The following is a 6,305-nucleotide window of genomic DNA, read 5'->3' on the forward strand; positions in this document are numbered from 1 at the left end:
TAGTCTGGCCCCCTCCTCATAATTACTCGATTTAAATTTTGCCCCGAGGGGCGAGTTTATTGGGCAGCGCTACTCATGCTGAGTGAACACACCGCCATAGTGACAGTATTGGGTAGCGCCACTCAAGCTGAGTGAACACACCGCCATAGTGACAGTATTGGGCAGCGTCACTCATTCTGTGAGTGGATACACCGCCATAGTGACAGTATTGGGCAGCGTCACTCATCCTGAGTGGATACACCGCCATAGTGACAGTATTGGGGAGCGCCACTCATCCTAAGTGAACACACCGCCATAGCAGCATGCATAGCAACACTTTCCAACAGGAAGAAAACCCGCTGGGTTGTTCATCCTGTCACTTGTACCCAGACAACTGGGACTGGTTAACTCGTGTGAACAACTTCTCAAACAAGATTAACATTTGTCAGCCCTTAAATCTTACTTTATCTTGCGGGTGCAAAATGGGGGGGGGATCTTTGTAGATGACAACTTAGTTCCTCTTCGATTATTTGCATAATAAAAAAATTGTGCTGGTAGCTTCAGCGGGTAGGCTGAAGCTTTATGCCTTTAAACCCTTTGGAGGTGAAGTCTCTGGGTTCAAGCAGTTTGTCCCCTTTTATGCATTACATTCGACCTTTAAGGTCCAAAATACTGAAGTTGGAGGACAAGCTCAGACTTTCCGTAAGTTTGATAGCCACATGGACTAGCAACGAATTTTTAGATTTACAGGCTTCAAATACATTTTTGTATAAATTTTTCCATTCTTTGGTACAGAAGTCCAGTGGATATACCAGTAAATGACATCAATAGGAATAGTTTGAATAACCACTTATAAGCCTTTGTTTCATTGTCATACTGCCTCGTATTTATCCAAGATTTTAAATGGACAAGCAAATCCAAAATGAAGTGGCAGATACGTCCAACATTTCTTCCAAGAGATCAACGGTACAGTTAATATGGTTTCGCGTAAGAGCCAAAAACTACGTCAGCAGCATCAGGGGGAAAACTTGTAACTCAATGTACACAAGTGGAACAAATCATGGAAAGAAAGGAAAGAAGGGAAGAAAAAAAAGTGAGATTAATGAAGTCAGCAATAAGGTAACAACGCAGGAGACTAGTAATTATCAAAAGAAGGCACCAAACCTTGTCTTGCTCCAGGGCTTCTCAACATGCGGGTCGCTACCCTTCAGTGGCTGGCCACGAACAAGAGCGAGGTTTCAGTAATCTGCAGTTGACGAGGCTGACGTTACTAGTGTTGCCAGGCCATTTGTGGCATTCTTATTTCTGCTATTTTTAATTAACAAAAACTTCACCGTCAACCAAGTTAAAAAAAAAACCATTAAAGGAAAAATCTTTCATCATATAATTAACAGATTGAACAAGCTCAAACACGGAACATGGGTGCATCAGTCTTTTGTTAATTAGTTTATTAAAATTTGGAATAAAAGTACATCCCTCTGAAGTTTCCTATGAAACTATTTAAAGTCTTGCTAGAATGTCATGCAAAACTTTTTTCCCCGCTGCGCCGCCCTCCCCACTTTTCCCTGTTTTTCTAAAACTAGAAGGTAAGGAAAGTAAGTAAGGTAATTATCAAGAGAAAGCACCAAACTGGGAAGGCTATGTAGCACCATCAAAGTGCGAAATAATCAGAGGGCGCTAAATATCACCAAGAATGCCAATACGAGAACTCTAAAACTAGAAACTTAAACCTATTCCATTGATAAACACTTATGATGTGTATAAGAAAAGTAATAGTTTAGAGATTTATTGCTCTACTATACTCGGTCACAATATAGAACGCAGTTCTGTGGTTAGAGAAATATAGGCAACTAAGGAAGTACTTTAGTTGCCCAGTTAGAAAGGATTTCAATATAAAAACCTGTAAAATGTTTTTAGAACACAGTCGAGCCAGCGTTCAAGTTTATTCCAGATACTAACTAGTGCTAAACAAGACAAGTTATTCATCGTAGATATCCAGTGAGGTCACTGGGAGCGAGGCCTGTGGGGAATTTTACCCACCATATATATTATTATCTAAGAAATGTATTATTTCTATATACCTATATCATATCTATATCATATCTATATCATATCTATATCATATCTAAATCATATCTAAATCATTATAGAATCACTATAGATTCATTATACATCTTGATCCTAGATGACAATGTCACTATGATCACATACACCATAGGGCCCTATAGGTGCCTACGTGACTTTGTGCATGATCTCTCAAGGATCCAGAAGCTTCTAGAAGGATTTCTTTATTAAAAAACTTTTGGAACATGATTCGATTTCCGGTAGGGATTATAAATCGAATCCTTAATAAGAATCAGTGGTACTATCAAGTACTACTTATAATCTTTATAATATAATTAGATATAGGATATAATCACATCTTCTCAATAATATGTCTAGACAGTAAAAATAATCAATATTCATTGAAAGTTACCCCTCTCAAGGAAGAGGGAGGGGTATCTCGGGAACAAGAAGCACCCACGACACCCAGCGGCACTATGCGTTTCTTGACAACGCAGTGAACAAGTGTGAGGGTACTTTAGCTAACATTACTTAGCTCAGGACACCTTATCGAATTATCTTTATCACCAGTGAACACACTAGAACTGGGGGAGTACCTGGACAATATCTAAAAGGAAAATTCCTAGAACATTTATATCTATAGAAGAGTATTGTGGAGCACAGTGACACTGCCTTCATCAACTATTATCCTTCTGCAACGCAGTTAAAGAAAAATCACATAGCAACGCTACAAGGTAAGGTAATTATCAAAAGAAGGCACCAAACTGGGAAGGCTATGTAGCACCATCAAAGTGCAAAATAATCAGAGGGCACTAAATATCACCAAGAATGCCAATACGAGAACAAAAACGCATAAGGCGAACAAAAACGCATAAGGCGAACAATATCAAAAGTATCCGATTCGCCTAGAATTCTATCGAGGGACAAGTGACCGCAAGGGACGGTCAGAAAGCAAGACACGCTCGTCCTGAAAGTCAGGACATTCAACAAGGATATGCACAACTGTAAAAGGGACAACGCAATTCAGACAATAAGGAGCAGGGCGGCACTATTAAGTGACCGTGGGTTAAGCGAGTATGACCAACCCACAGCCGTGCCAAAGCAGTTTCCTACCACCGGTTACGGTGGCAGGAGGAAGGCCATGGGGACACACTACGTTTGAGAGTACGCAGCTTGTTACCAACCACAGAGGACCAACAACCCTGCCAACGCAAGAATGGAAGAATGAATAACAGGATAAAAGTTGGAATAAGGAATACGTTTATGGGAGATGGGAAAAGAACGGATAGCTTCCTTAGCGGCAGCATCCGCACGCTCATTGAAACACCAATATGGCTGGGAACCCAGCAAAACTACCGATTTAAATTTACTAGAAATAAACAGCCAATGTTGAATCTCTCTGACCATCGGATGGACAGAATTAAAGGACCCTAGAGCCATGAGTGCACTACGAGAGTCAACTACAACCACAAAGGAGGAATGAGAAAGCAAGAGACGAAGAGCATAGAGAATAGCATAAAGTTCTGTCGTAAAGACGCTAGCCTCCGAAGGGAGGCGACACATACAAGTACGGTCAGGAAAAAACCACAGTAGCCCACACCGTCCGCAGACTTAGACCCATCGGTTTAGATGGAAATAGAGTGGGAGTGCGAAGAAAAGTGCTCAAGGAAGAGGCTTTTCAGAATTGTAGGAGGGGGTAAAGACTTTAGTAATACAAGTCAAGGATGTACAAAACTTGGGAAGGGGGACTCTCCACGAAGGTAAGGAAGGAACAATACAAGGAGAAACCATTAGAAATATGAACAGAAAGAGAATCCTGTAAGCGAGATAGCCAGACAGAAAATGGGGGAAAATGAAGAGGAACAGGAACCACAGGAGGAGGAAAAGTAAATGCACGACAGAGGTGAGAGGAAGGATGTTGGAAGGACCGCGCAAGATCGCGAAGACAGTAGCGATCACGGCGGTCCTGAAGAGAGAAAGCCAGTGTCAACATACAAACTAAAGGCGGGAGTCGAACGAAAGGCAACAGAGCCGAGATGCAACCCAGTATGGTGCAAAGCATCAAGACGGCGAAGAGTAGAAAGAGAAGCAGAAGAGTATGCAGGGCAACCATAATCGAGTTTAGACATAACGAGAGAGGAGTGCAAATAGAGGAGCGTGCGCCTATCCGCTCCCACAAGTATGGGACAAAACCTTAAGGAGGTTAAGGGCCTTAGAGCATTCAACTCTGAGGCAAGAGATATGGGCTGACCAAGACAAACGAGTGTCAAAGACTAACCCCAAAAGCTTCGCGGAATCCCTGAACACAAGGGGATGACCATAAAGCGACAAAGAAGGACGAAGAACGACATGCGTCCGAGTAAAAGTCATAGCACACGTCTTTGACGCAGAGAACTAAGCCATGATTGGTGGCCCAAGACGACACGGCATCAATCACAAGTTGAAGCCGCCGTTGAAGGAGAGGGGAATCATCACCGACAGCAAAGGGTAAGATCATCAACATAGAGAGCAGAGAAGACGCCAGAAGGAAGAAAGGAAAGGAGACTGTTGAGGGCAACTAGAAAAAGAGTAGTGCTCAGAACACTACCCTGGGGTACACCCTCATACTGCTGAAAAGGGACAGAGAGCAGTACCAAGCCGCACACGAAAGGATCGACGAGAGAGGAAGCTCAGGAGGAAGAGAGGGAGGTTCCCACGAAGGCCAAAAGAATGAAGTCGAGACAGAATATGATACCGCCAGGTAGTGTCAAGCCTTTTCCAGGTCAAAAAGGACGACAACAACAACAACGGAGGTCTTCGCAGCAAAAGCAGTACGAATATAGACCTCCAAGCTCACCAGGACATCTGTTGTGCTGCAGCACTTGCGAAAACCAAATTGAGAAGGGGAGAGGTGGTGATAGTGTTCCAAGAACCACATCAAACGAACGTTGAGCATACGTTCAAAGAGCTTGCAGACAACTCGTGAGGGCAATAGGGCGGAAGTCCTTGGGGGATGACCCGAGAGACCCTGGTTTCCGAACAGGGAGGACAACAGCATCGAGTCAGTCTTCAGGGACTGACGACAACTCCCAGACCCGATTGTACAGACTCAGTAAATACCGAGACGTGCACGGAGGGAGATGGCGAAGCATTTCATAATGCATGCCATCGGAGCCCACTTCCGTAGAACCAAAGGGCTAGGGCAGATTGAAGTTCATAGAGAGAAGGGATCATTATAGGGAAGGTGAAGACAAGTACAGAAATTCAAAGGAAGAGATTTAAGGAGAGGCTTACGAAGAAGGATTGGGGGAGATGAGAACCAGAACTAACAGGAGAAATGGGAACCCAGTTCGGTCGCAACCTGCAACGGGTCCGCCACAAGAGCACAATGGAGGCGAAGGACCGGCGAGACATCGGGAACGAACTTGCCCGCAATATTGCGGATACGCTTCCAGACCATTGGAAGAGGAGTTTCGAATGTAACGGTGGAGACAGACGCCCAGCAAGCACGTTTAGCCACACGGATGGTCCTACGGGCCACCGCACTCTCCTTCCAAAAAAAAAAAAAAAGAAAAGACTCTACCGTCTGCGATGTCTCTTCCAGGCTGCACGCTTACAGCGGACAGCCCGAGCACAGTCCAAACTCCACCAGGGAACGCACTTCCGCGTTCCGAGAGGAAGAGAGAGGAATAGAGTGGAGGGCAGCATCAAAGACAGTGTCATGAAGAAGGAGGAGGGCGCGAGGGAGAGGTCGGAAATAGTAGCACGGAGAGTAAAGAGGCGCCAGTCAACCTTGGCAAACCGCCACCTAGGGAAGGAGAGAGGAGGGCGAGAGGAGAAAAAAGTGACAAGGATAGGAAAATGGTCACTGCCATGGAGGTCATCAAGGACTCGCCACCCAAAATCTAAGGGATGATGAGCATAGAGAAAGATTGAGACAAGAAAGGGAGCAAGTCCGAGAGTCCAAATGAGTGGGCTCACCAGAATCAAGAAGGGACAGGGAAGAGCAACGCTACAAGAACAATCTACAGCAAAGCCGTTATATAAAATGTCGTGCCTAAACTCGACAAGTTAGAGTTATCCAGTCTGGCACACTGTCAGACAGGCACCCAGAGGAGTATATTTAAGGTTATTACAGTAGTGTATTAATTGGCCAATTGTATGCCTTTAATATCCTACAAGTCTGTCAGTTATAAAGCGAGGCAACATTTCATCAAGTTTATTAATATTGTAGTGCAGCAGTTGAATCTTTAAGCACCAAATCTCACAAGTGTCCATTGTGT

Source organism: Procambarus clarkii, chromosome 5, assembly GCF_040958095.1.
Source record: "Procambarus clarkii isolate CNS0578487 chromosome 5, FALCON_Pclarkii_2.0, whole genome shotgun sequence".
NCBI classification, from domain to species: domain Eukaryota; kingdom Metazoa; phylum Arthropoda; class Malacostraca; order Decapoda; family Cambaridae; genus Procambarus; species Procambarus clarkii.